The following is a 13,487-nucleotide window of genomic DNA, read 5'->3' as shown; positions in this document are numbered from 1 at the left end:
TCTGGTAGATTTTTAATCATTGGGTAAATGATTCGGTCCCTATCTGGTGTTTTGCCTTTAAGTTGGTTCATGGCGCTTTTTATACCCGCTACCCATAGGGTAGAAGGGTATTATAACTTTGTGCCGGCAGGAAATGTATGTAACAGGTAGAAGGAGGCATCTCCGACCCTATAAAGTATATATATTCTTGATCAGCGTCAACAGCCGAGGCGATCTAGCCATATCCGTCTGTATGTGTGTCTGTCCATATGAAACACTGGATCTCAGAGACTATAAGAGATAGACAGCATTTGTTATGTTTGCAGGCAGATCAAGTTTGTTTCAAATTTTGCCACGCCCACTTCCGCCCCCACAAATCAAAAAAATCGAATAAGAAGCATCATTTTAAAGCTAGAGTTGCGAAGTTTGGTATATACAATAATAACTATAGTAGTTATGATTCCTGAATTTGGTTCCGATCCGATAAAAATTGCCGTAGTTATTGAAGAAATACTTTTGTATGGGCAAAAACGCCTACTTACTAGGGGTCTTAGTTGGTTTTGCTGACGATTTGGTATATTCTGCCGTCTATGGTATATTTTGGATGCGGTGCTATATCGATATACCACATATACCATTTGGTATATTTTTATTATTTTTTCAGTATATTCGGTATAATTTGAGAATTATACCGCAAAATATATTGCTTTTATTCAAAATAGGTAGCGGGTATCTCACAGTCGAGTACACTCGACTGTAGCTTTCTTACTTGTTTTTTTTTGTTTTTAGACGCTTTAGGTGTTCTGCATTTCTGATTGAACAGTTGAACAGCAAGCCTTGCTTTTACTCCGGCTAATTCCTTAATCTTAGCTGCGGGCTTAGTCGAATTTGATGCAATTCTAACAATTTTGCGTACTGCTTTTTCAGATAGTGTTCTTTTTTTTTTCCTTTGAAGTTTTTTCCATATTCCTCTGGATCTTTTAAATGTCTATCAACAGTCCTGGAGCTGCGATTTATCTTTTTGGCAATGTTTCGATTGGACAGTCCTTGCGAGTGAAAAAGTCTTCCTTTTAACGTTCTAGTAAGCTCATAACACCAGCTTTTCCCATTTTTACTTTAAAGCTCTAAAATAATTTATTTGTTTATTTTTAATATTTTCTCAATACAAAAAACTGCACTTGTTTACGCAAAACAAAAAATCTAAAGTGCGTCTATTTCAATGACCAACCGAAAACACGCGTGATTGCCATAGACATTTCTGGAATTTCTGAAATTTGTTCGCAAATCAACCAGCTGTGAGTACAAATTTTTCGAACAAGCTTCGAACTCTGATATGAAAAGCTTTTTGAACACTTAGAATAAGCATTATTATAAATATAGCATTTTATTTAAAAAAAAAAGTTCGTGCGTCTAACCTAAGACCAGCAGTGTATATCTATAAATGTAATAATACATTGTATTATTGTATCATGGTGTACGCCGCGCGCTGCTGTTCGAACATCAAATTTCGAAATGAGCCGAAGAGGCTCTGGAGTTCTAATCGCAGCGCTCGGCTCTTCTGGGGTTGCTATCATGCTGTTGCGAATGATACGTTTTGCTTTAAGACATGATGCATCCATGTATTATAAGGTTAGTGGTAATATATTTATTAAAGTTCTGTTTATGTTAGAAATAAATTTTTTGTGAAATAAATGTTAGATGTGTAATAATTGATTAGTGTTAGTATAAACTTTTAGGTTACTTGTATTTTTTAAGGCGGTTTGGCGTCTTCATTGGTGTGAGAGATTTCATGAAAACGCCGTTGTATTTAACTAAAGTTTATTGATTATTTTAAACGTATAACTAGCGTAATCGAAAGCACAAGTTGCTTTCATGGGTTGCCTAACTAATCGTTTGGTGTTGCCAGCATATGGGCAATAGTTGGCTGACAGAGTTGCCACTGTACTCCCCCTCTAGACACGTCTTTCATAAGTTTTTGTGCACCAAGTTTTTGTGGTCAAGGAATCCTCCGTCTCGTTGCTAGAGTCGTTGCTCTCTAAGTATGCTGGTTTCAGTCTGTCCACGGAATTCGAATAACAAAAACTCGATCTGAAAGCTTGTCGATCACTTGGTATGGCCCAGAGTATAGTGGTTGCAGCGGTTGCTTCACGGCATCGGTTCTCACAAACACATGGGAACATAAGTGGATATGCTTGTGAATGAATAGTTTTGGCTTACTGTGGTGTGCTGGCGAGATGGGCCTTAGCGCTTGCATGCTGCACAGTGGGCGATTTGGTCTCGCTAGCGGCATTTAATTCAAATTTTCAAATTTAAAAAACCGTTAATATTTTTTCACATATTGATAGCAGATGCTTTGATTAGATTTTTAAAAGCCTTTTAAAAGCTCTACGATCAACTGATCATCAGCTGTGAACGATCAAACACACGATATGATTTTGCAAAGAGCTCTAGAAAATTCTTTCTTTTTTCGCGCATTGATTTCGAATTCCTCGGAAATTTACAATTTTTAGTGAATTTGTTTGAAGTTTGGTTTTTTATTATATTCAAGGTATGTATTTTAAAAAAAAATCAATGTTTGTGACCGGTCTATAAATGTGTAGCTCATAAAACGTAGTGGTAATTCAGTGTATTAACAACGAGTCCGGATTAGCGTATCTGTTTCGTGGAGTCGAACTTACTTTATTCAAGTGGATTCAGTCTAACTCTTTTATTAGCCGAAAGTGAATCAGTGGCGTCCAAAATGTGTAATATTAACTGCTAGTACCTGCTAGCCTTCAAACTATGGTACTTTTTAGGCACAGTGTTAGTACCAAAAAGGGATCTTTTTGTAGTATTGCACTCAGAAGTCATCCCATTTTTTTCCATCATCCCATCATTTTTTAGATAAAGTTTATATATTAAATATGTTAATTGAAGTTCAAATAAAATAAAAGTACAACAAAATTTTAAATTAAAAAAAAATCTTTAAAATTAAAAACAAAATTTAAAAAAAAAATTTTTTTAACTTAAAAAATTCTATGATTTTTCTCTGATCAGTGAAAAAAACCGACTGAAGACATCTATTTTAGTTTAGAAGTTATTAATTAAATGCCGCTAGCGAGACCAAATCGGCCACTGTGTGCTGGTTCGAAATTCACTCACAAACTCAGCTGGTCTTGGCGACGAATTTAAATCTGCAAAATAATAGTTAGGAAGGTGAAGTGTGCGTCCATAAATCATCTCAGCAGCCGTAAGTCCTCCTTGATGCAAGTACGTAGCCAAGGAGGGCGGTAGGAAGCACTTTTAGCCACGGTGTCTCGGAGTCGCACATCAACGCAGCCTTCAAGGACCTATGCCAGCGCCCGATCATACCATTTAACTGTGGATGGTACGGAGTTGTATGGATATGATTGCTTCCACCGAGATTCGCTAATAATTTGAAAAGTGCGGATTCAAATTGCGTTCCTTGGTCTGAAGTTATGATCCTTGGACAACCAAATCGCTCTATCCAGCAATTCCAAAAAGCTCTGCAGACAGTCTCAGCAGTCATGTCCCGAAGAGGGACCGCCTCCGGCCAGCGAGAGAATCTGGCAATCATTGTGAGGCAGTACCTATATCCGTCGACCAGTGGCATAATGACAATGGTAATAATTCAAAATTCCCAGGAATCGGCCCAATTCACAGATTGTTTGTGGCTGTGGGAAGTTCAACATCGCGCTTATTCGGTCCTGTGGTGGTTTTATGCATTTTCTGCTAACCACATAGCCAAGGAACTGTACCTCTGCCTGAGCAAAATTGCATTTGTCTCGGTTGATGACCAATCCGTGTTTCTTAAGAATGTTAAGAACATTTTGCGCGTGTTGCTTATGCTGTTCTTCCGAGCTCGACATGATGAGAATGTCATCAACATAACAAAACACGTAATCATTTTCACGGTCCAACTGAGAAAACAAAAGCTGAGGATTAGTTTTGTTGACAATCCAGCTGGTTGGCCATGTAACTGCAGTTGCTCGAGTTGCTGCTTCACATCCCGCAGTTGTTCTGCGAGGTTTTGATCGTGTGCCTGCATGTTTGCGTCAAAAAATACGTCTTCAGTGTCATGAGCTTGGAATTCCACTGAACGTAAATTGTAGTTGTGTTTTTGCATTCGCTGTCACCACTTTGGCGTCTTCAATGGTGTAAGAGATTTAATGAAAACGCCGTTGTATTTAACTAAAGTTTATTGATTATTTTAAACGTATAACTAGCGTAACAGAAAGCACAAGTTGAAGTGGCTTCGCCATGAAGTTGGCTGCGATCCATTCACGGGTTGCCCAACTAATCGTTTGGTGTTGCCAGCATACGGGCAATAGGTGGCTGACAGAGTTGCCACAGCGGAAATTTATTAGCGTCATCTTTGTGTGGGGTGTAGCAACATCGCTCAAAGATTTTTAGCGATAGATGCATTCACGGTTGCCATTCCAAAAAAATTTTGTATACCAAAATTTAAAAAAAAATACACCAATTTTAGCAAAAATGTACCACAAATTTTTTTGGGTATTTTTTAATACTATATTTTGTTAACGTTTTTTTAAATTATCTTTTATTATTTCATATTTCATTTTTTTCTTCAAATTAGAGTATAGTATTTACTATATAAAAGAAAACAAAAACAGAAATTTTATTTAATCAATTATACTTTTCAAACATAAATAAATCAAAAACAGAAATTTCACTTGAATAATAATGAATCAAATTTTATACTATCTTAGTTAATTTTTAAAAATGAACAGTCTTTTGTAGACCAAACATAGTGAAGGTCATTACAATCAATCAATTCCTTGCAATACATTATGTTATTTAGTGTCTTAAATTCAATTCTTCACTTAGAAATTTGTATGAATCACAAATTGTGATTCACAATATATAACTGTTTACATAGTGATGGACCTTACATTGGCACATACATATTTTCTCAATTGACACGAAACATCGCAAATCGACTGTATGCGATATTTTCCAGTGCTAGTCATGGTTCAATTTCTAACTGATACAAAATTTTTGTCTGGTTGAACAGAACCATTTGTTAAAAAAAATATGTGTGAACAAAAAATTTTATGAAAAATTTAAATACTAGACTAGGCATATTGAAAATGTACCAATATGAAAAAAAGTGAGCTAATGTACCAACGTATAAAAAATATACCAGTTTTGGTACATTTGTACCAAAAATGGCATCCGTGAACGCATTGCAATCCATTGCACTATGGGCAAAAAGTCCCGAATTGCGGCATTTTTACCATTTTTGAAGATAGAAACATGAAACTTTGTACATATACCTAAAAAATATAGACCGAATTTCGGATTTTTTCTTTTTTCAATTGGACCACGCCTTCCTTCCCGCCCACCTTACCATGAGGTTATAATTTTCGATTTTTTTTCAAAAAATTTGTTTTAAAATATTTTAATGTAATATATTATATTTAAATATATACAAATATTTATTTTATATATAAAATATTTAAATTAAACTAAATTTATTAAACTAATATATTTTTAGCAAATTCACATTTTAAATTTGATTTGGATCCATGCAAAATTAAATAAAAAATTAATTAGAGCCCAATATTATGTTTTGTGACTCCATACCTTGATGCCCAGTTAATAATTTATTTTTCACAAGGGCAGAGTTCCTCCAACTCTAGGGATCTCTACCCGAAAATTTCGAATTCATTATCTTCTCTATCTTCTACCTGATTATAATTATTGTCTACACATGCCTCTGTTATTGGAAGCTTAACATCAGGAGATTATAGTAGAGTTGGGCGCGTGTCGTGTTAATTCTCGTGTCACATCGTGACACGACTCAACACGCGTGTTCGTGTTGCACGCAATCAAATTTCGCGTGTTCGTGCGTGCTCGTGCTGCGCACTCCAACACGACAACACGAAACAACACGACAACACGAAGCAAAAAATTTGATTTTTTTTGCCTTATTGGCAATATTGCTCGACTGCACTATTTTTTAGTAGTATATTTCCTCAGCAAGAATTGGCCACACTGTAGACCACATACGATCACATTGTTTCTTTGAGCTGGATGCTAGAAAGATAAAAATGGAGAGGCGCATTCAAATTCAAGAAGCGATTGCCAAAGGGGACGAAAAATACAAATTAATTAACAATTCGAAAGCCAAAAGTCTTATTTGGCAGACGTTTAATTTAATTGAATGCTGTGGTGAGATCCTAAACTTTGTGTGCTGCAAAAAGTGCAAAGTTGTATTCGCATACACGCCGAAGACCGGAACCGGCGTATTAAATCGTCACAAATGTGCGTTCAAGCGGACGCACGCCAACCTACTTTGCCGTCTTTTGTGCATAAAAAAGTTCCGCAAAATGTCATAAATAACCTGGCCATCAAACAGTTGGCTTTCGTGGCTAAGGATTTACAGCCTCTCAGCGTCACCGAAGGTGAGTTAAAATATATGCAATATTGTATGTACACATATACATTTACACACATTCATATGTACAGTGCCGAGTTTATTTGTGTGAATATGAGTGTTAAATTAGTGGTACCCAAGCTCATAACTCGCTGTTTTTGTATCATCGGATCAATGTTTTTTTATTTGTGTGTATTGTGGAAAAGAGCTACTGAGCTTGGGCACCTGTGGATTAAATATTAATTAATATGTATATATATGTAATTACTTTTTATTTTGTTTAGGCGAAGGATTCCAGGAGTATGCTCAAGCCCTTATAAATCTAGGAGCTGCATATGGCGTTCAAAAATATAAGGATGTATCCGTATCGAGAAAAACTCTTACTTACTCCGTCATGATAAAGGAATACGAGCGTATACATAAGGAGCTAAGCACAGCGCTTATAGAACAACAATTAGCCTTCACAACGGATATGTGGACCGACTCGTACACGCAGCGGAGTTTTGTAAGCTTAAGCGCTCATTATATATGTGCTGAATTTAAGTTAAATGTTAAAATATTGGGTGTTAAAGAATTCGAGGCAGAGAAAAAAAACCGGAGCTAATATTTTATTGCATGTAACCGACATTTTAAAACAATTTAACATCGATAATAAGTTGATAAACTCTGTAATTGTCACCGACAACGGAGCAAATGTTGTTTCGGCTTTTAATAATTTTAAGAGACTATCGTGCGCATGCCACAATTTGAATCTTTTAATGACCGATGTCCTCGAAAAGGATCCAATTTATGAAATTAGGCAGCTTATTGATGCGTCGAAGAAATTGGTTAAATATTTCAAGCATTCAGAGTTGAACAATAAATTCAGCAAGTCACTAAAACAAGATGTACAAACTAGATGGAACTCGGTGTATATTATGCTTCAAAGCATATTTGACGTTAAGGATGAAATAAAATATCTTTTAAGTGAAAAAAATCAATCGAATCGAATTGCTGATATTGACTTTGAAATTATAAATCAAGTTCTAGAATTCTTAAAACCTTTTAAAGAATGTTCTGAAAAATTTAGTTCCGAAAAAGAACCCACCATACATATTTATGTTCTTTGGTACAACAAATTAAAATCACACTGTAATCAAAAAATGTTAGATTCATTTGTTATATCTCAACTTAAAACTAATACTCTCTTACAACTTGATAAGCGTCTTAAGCCAACCAACCTGCATTACGTCGGTCTTTTTTTAAACCCGCCGTTTAGGCAGCTTAATTTTTTAACAGAAACGGAAAGAAATGACACTTTTGCTACGATCAAAGGCATATTATCTGAATATTCAATTGAAAATACCAGTCCTGAGAAAAGCACATCGGCTAATGAAGCCCAGGATTTTTTTGAATTTAGAGATGAAACCAATGCTAAAAAGGTTAAATTAGAGCGCAGCGCTGTCGACATTGAAATAGATAACTATTACAAATGCGGCAAAGAAAATGAAAACAATGTTTTAGAGTTTTGGAGAAACGCTAATAACCTTAAGTGTCTTCAAAAACTGGCAAAGCAAATTTTAAATATACCAATCAGCTCAGCTACGAGCGAAAAGAGTGTTCTCAACGTCTGGCATGGTTCTGTGCGAGCGCAGAACAAGATTGCTCAGCAGCAATTTGGATAAACTGGTATTTTTATACAAAAATATGAATTAATTTTAATGTTTTTTATGTTAACTTTCGCCATGCGCATTTACCTTTAATGTAATAAAAAGTGAATAAAGTACCATTACTTTTAATAAGAAATTTAGCGCGTCTTTTTATTTATCCGGGCTCCAACAAAGGTTATTGTTAATAAAAGCTCACTGACTCAAAATAATCATTACATTGTAATGTAATATGATACAAAATTGAAATAAATATGAAAAAAAAATTTCGTGTTGTTCGTGCGTGTTTCGTGCGTGTTCGTGTTGGACCAAAATCGACCGTGCGTGTTCGTGTTACACAAAAAAAAATTTTTCGTGTTCGTGTTGTGTCGTGTTGAAAATTTTAGACACGCGCCCATCTCTAGATTATAGTATTCAGGCGGCTGTTTTTCTTTGCATGAGAAAACATATCGCGTTTGTACAATGAAGGTATGAAGGTTTCCATATTTTTGGTGCCAGTGTATCATTACTTTATGCAAAATTGGAGACATTGGATGCCACTCCACTGTATTAACTTAAAGGAACATCAAGTACCTAATTTAAGTTTTGAAAGCATATCTCAAACTCACATTTTATAGCAATTAAAATTATGTAAACATTTTTCAAAACGGCATGCAACAATAGTGGCACTGAACTTTTTGTTTCATAGACTAGTTCAAATGCTAATTTGCACTTTAATCTTGGTCTTGCCTTAGTATACTTTAAGCGTTTACAACCAGGCTTTTCGCGTGGAACAGCATCTTAAGAAACTCAAACTTTCATTTTCGCAAAGTAGTGTTATTCAATCCGAAAAACTGCATAAGCTTATCTTTTATTAAGATTTTCTGAACATCACTTAATTCATTTTCATTGATATTTTTCAAAACAAAACGGTTGTTTTTGCTCCAAAACCCAAGCATCGTTGAATAACAAAACGTAAATACAACTGCAACATTGAATTTTGCCTTAAATTTGGCAAAATCGGGCAAAAGTGGTAACCACTATTTGATTGTTAACATTTTAGTTAATAACATTCAGTTTTAAAACTGCCTCGATTGGCCTAGACTCACCAGTTACACTCCACAGAAACACAGATACATTTGTTAGCAGGATCCTAAAAACATACCAAGAACACATTGCACGATTGGACAATGCATGCATACATGCACTAAAAATTTAGTGCTAATAATTAATATTACATACCTTGACGATTAAATTCCGTATTCAAGCTTTTTTGCTTGATTTAATATTTGAATATAAAACTCACAGAAAAAATTTTCCCGCCAATATTTTTTTTATACGATCCACCAGATCTTTAAATATGGACGAATAATAAATAACCAACGAAGTCTAAAATTTTTTAAAAATGTGTTTCAGAATTCTTAAAGTATTCTAATTCAAAAAAGAAAGCCAATTTAATAATACGGAACACCAAAAAATATATAAAAATGCCGCAATTCGGGACTTTTTGCCCATAGTGTCATGGTCAAATGCAATGGGAGACCTGTTTTCAGCCAGGTGAACCTTGTAAAGCCATCAATTCTTTTTTAGATATGGATTGCAACGAGCTGAAAAATGCTGATTTCAGAACGACGTCCCCCATAAGTGTCTTTCACAGATTGCTACAATGGGAAAGTATTTGAGTTCCGAGGAGGAAGAAATTGGGCAAATTTTAAGCAATTTGCTTAACGAAGAAATATAATAAAATTATCAACACTAAATGAACCAAAATATAAGATTTTGTTATTTAAAACTAACGGCTATTTTAATTTACTAATTTTGAAGAAATCTATCTATTTTTGGCTATTTTTTTGCCTTCATTGCTATAAATGACCATTAAGAGTTGGCAACACAGCCTGTCCCACGTCGTCGGTGCTTCTCCGGTTGGTGGCTAGTGGCGTCCCTCGTGGTTCGTTGTCGCTGAGTTTTTTTTTTGCGTTTTAATGCGACGGTTATTGGCAATCGGGGCTCGCTGCAGCGGTGATAACTGGCCGTCTGGGTGTCGCGCGTCGTTATATTTTGACTTCGCGATATGCGACGCAACTTTCGAATAAAAACACGATGAAACCAGAGAAAATCGACCAGCCCAATCTTCTGGCTCATCGTCTCCTACCGCGCTCTCTATTCGACTCCACGATCAAATTACGCATGCTAATCCTTCCTGAAAAATCTTGACGTTTTCTTTTCACTCTCCATCCAATGTGATGAGCCCCTCCTCCCCTGAAGTTGCCATCTCTTACCCCTATTATCGATTTGCGATACTCCAGGTATCGATAACACCCATCAAGACTAAGATAAGCAACACTGTTGGTACAAACGATAACCAAAACATGTCAATCGCTATTGCAGGGGTCCCCAGCCTGGAGACCCCAGCTGGAAGGAGGCACCCAATATTTTGTGGGTGGTGTCGATAAATATTAAAACTTGTCATTGTAGAAAATTGACACTTTTAAAAATTCACTTTATTGAAATTAAAGTAACCAATTTTAAAATCAAAACTTTCCGATGATAATTGATCGAAAGGCTTAGATCCAACTTTCTAACTTACTGGGACACAAAAGTCTCATGTGAAAAAAGTTTGAATAACATTTTTACATAATTAACAAAAAGGATTAACAAAAGAAAATGTATACTCCAGATCACAATCTGGAAATATCACAGTAAGCTGATTAATGTATTTTACTTTTGGGGCTCCTCATTACTTGAAAAGCAGCACACGTGCTCGAACCTGAAGAAATAAAGAACAAACGCAAAGAGGAGCATAAAACATATACGTATACCGTGTTTAATTCAACCATTTGAATTTTCTAAAAAATTTTGATGGTACTGATACAAATCAACTGTCTAATTTAATAACACAAATTGAACAATCAAATAACCTGAAAATTATTTGGCAAAGACTCATAAAGTTATGTAGATATAGTAGTTGCAAAAATAGAAACTTAAGAAGAGCAAGATAGTTGGTCAAAAATACAACAAGAAGATCTGTTTTAAAATTCTTAACAAATTCAGCATCATAATATTAATTCAGTGTATTTTATATAGCCCGATTTAAGCTGACATTTTCGTATGAACCTCAGAAATATCTTGAGTCATACCTTTCCAAAAATAATGTCTTTTGACCTTGGCCAAGGTTTTTGCAATACCTGTGTGACTTCCTTGTATTGGATCTTCATAGAATGTAGACAATTTAGCTTTTTTTTGTTTTTCTATTAGGGTCACCGTGTTAAGTAGAGCTACTGTGAATTTAATATTTCATTGTCAATTTGTTTTAAATTATCAATTGAAACTTGTTCAACGATATTAACACACAGTGTCAATTGACCGTCTGCCAATGGAATACATTGGTATAGAAATCGCTAATATCATAGCTTTTTTTTTTCCATGCGTAGGCTATTTTTGGCTATTCCTACGCAGGATTTGTGTCTACTTTGATATTTTGTAGTGGCTTTTTTATATTTCCTTGACAACTAATCTGCTACATAATTGTTTTTCCCTTCGACTGTGATTCATATTCTTCTAATTTAAACCGCATACGTGTCAATATACAACTTGGATTGATAATATATGTTAAGGGTAGGTTATCTGTTTTAATTATAAAATGTTTTCCATAAATATTTATTCGAAAATGTAATATTGCCCAGTGAATTGTAGCTAATTCCTACTCAGTAGTACACTTGCTACTTTCTGCATTTGTGAAAGCTATTGATGCATAAGCAAAGGGAAGTTGGACACCATCATGGGTTTAGATCAAAATCGCTCTACATGCTTGCATACTTGCATCTGTAAGTCCAGCTCTATCAACATTTTGCGACACTGGGTAGTTCATAATGTTGTCATATTTCTTGTCGACTGGGAGTATTCCTTTATTTGTGCATTTATGGCCGAGAAAAGTCACGTCATTTATAAAAAATTAATATTTTTGGATGTAACTTCAGGTTGTATTTCCGACTTTTTTCAAAAAAATCATTTTAAAGTTTCTCAGAACAACCAATGACTATTAAGTCATCCATAAAAATAAATAAATGCCTTCTCAAGCATTTCTAGTCCAGAGAATGCAATAGGCATCATACTCTGAAATTAATTAGACGCCATTTTTTCGAGTTCAATTTGATGAAATCCTGACTTCAAGTTAAAGCATGCAAGACATATTTTGTTCGACCTAGTTGATCCAAAATATTATCTATTCTGGGAAGTGGAATGTTATCAGATATTAATTTCTTGAAAATCTGACGATAGTCAATTACTAAACGCCATTTATTTTTTTCTGACCCGAAGGATGGTTTGTTAATGACAAATAACAATGGGTTGTTATATTCAGATACAGATGGTTCAGCAATCCCGCATGTGATCAATTCTTCGACTTGCTTATGTGGGCATAGGTAATTTTTTATATTCGGTTTTCAATCTGAATTTATCATTATAATGGGTGTATAAGCTTGAAAACTGTGACTTTAACTGTGGAGGGACATTTTCGACAAAATCGCTAATGCTAATATTCCACCACAGGGAATAGCGTATTGTCAATCCACGAAATTAAAGTCATGTGGATTTATATACTTAGATTTGGTAACTTCTTGACTTATTCCTTTTATATCTATAATATAATTATCTTAAAAGTCTTGAAAGACATCAGAATTTCCTTTTAAAAAAGATATGTCTGCACCTAGGCCGATTAAAAAGACAAGTTATTTTCCCGAAGCAAGGTGAAAAAAAGATACGAATATGCTTTTACTGTGCTGGAATTGTAAGATTATTTAAATCTTGTTTTTTATTTTAGAGTTTACAGAATCAATATTTTCTGGTTTTATAGAGTTAATTGCTTTTCGTGGACTATGTACGCTGTGTGAGAAAAAAAATTAATATAATAATATACTGCAAAAAATTGACTTTTGCGCTATTAGAACGGATCTTTGGATGTTTCAGGCTAAGGAAGCATTCATTAGTGTCACATGCACATTTGTCGCAAATGATTTTAGGCTGCAAATTGCTGTTTTGTCGACAAAGAGATTACTTTGTGAAACAAATTACTCGGCACAACATATTCAAGAGAGTTTACAAGCCGTTTTCGATAATATCTTCTAAAATTGTTGCCATAGTGCGAGCTCAATTAATATATATTAATAAAGCGTGTGATTTGCTTCAGAAAATAAATATACCCTGCTTTGCTCATTCTATCATTCTATCCTCTCTGCGTGTCGGCAGCGGTCGCACCTCTGATGCGGTGGGAGCAGGCCGAATCAGTTGCAACAACACTGCCACAAACAAAAATTCGAGGTTGGTGCGCGCGGGTGCTGTGGTCTTAACCGACTTGGACCAAAAGAGCGCTGCGTCAATCTTTACGGTGGAGGGGGAACGTCTTCCTCTTCAGTCACATCGGCCTATCGCCAGCACCTCCAAGGTTGCGCAGCGGGGCACTGGGGGCTGAAGAAGGCCAAAAATAA

At 35.2% G+C, this 13,487-nt stretch overlaps 2 protein-coding genes and 1 long non-coding RNA gene across 3 annotated transcripts in view; 2 read left to right on the top strand and 1 right to left on the bottom strand.

Moving 5' to 3' along the window:
• Positions 1–13,487, bottom strand: part of LOC127566109 (uncharacterized) — a 117,789-nt gene that overhangs the window by 72,011 nt on the left and 32,291 nt on the right. The window lies entirely within an intron of this gene.
• Positions 1–13,487, top strand: part of LOC117573149 (cholesterol 7-desaturase nvd) — a 40,385-nt gene that overhangs the window by 5,757 nt on the left and 21,141 nt on the right. The gene's annotated exons all lie outside the window — the stretch shown is intronic.
• Positions 11,985–13,142, top strand: LOC127566111 (uncharacterized). The gene is made up of 3 exons (XR_007955402.1): positions 11,985–12,425; positions 12,553–12,749; positions 12,824–13,142. It is a non-coding gene; the product is annotated as an uncharacterized LOC127566111 (long non-coding RNA).

The sequence above is a fragment of the Drosophila albomicans genome, chromosome 2R, assembly GCF_009650485.2.
Source record: "Drosophila albomicans strain 15112-1751.03 chromosome 2R, ASM965048v2, whole genome shotgun sequence".
In the NCBI taxonomy this organism is placed as follows: domain Eukaryota; kingdom Metazoa; phylum Arthropoda; class Insecta; order Diptera; family Drosophilidae; genus Drosophila; species Drosophila albomicans.
This window is presented reverse-complemented; position numbering and strand designations above follow the sequence as displayed.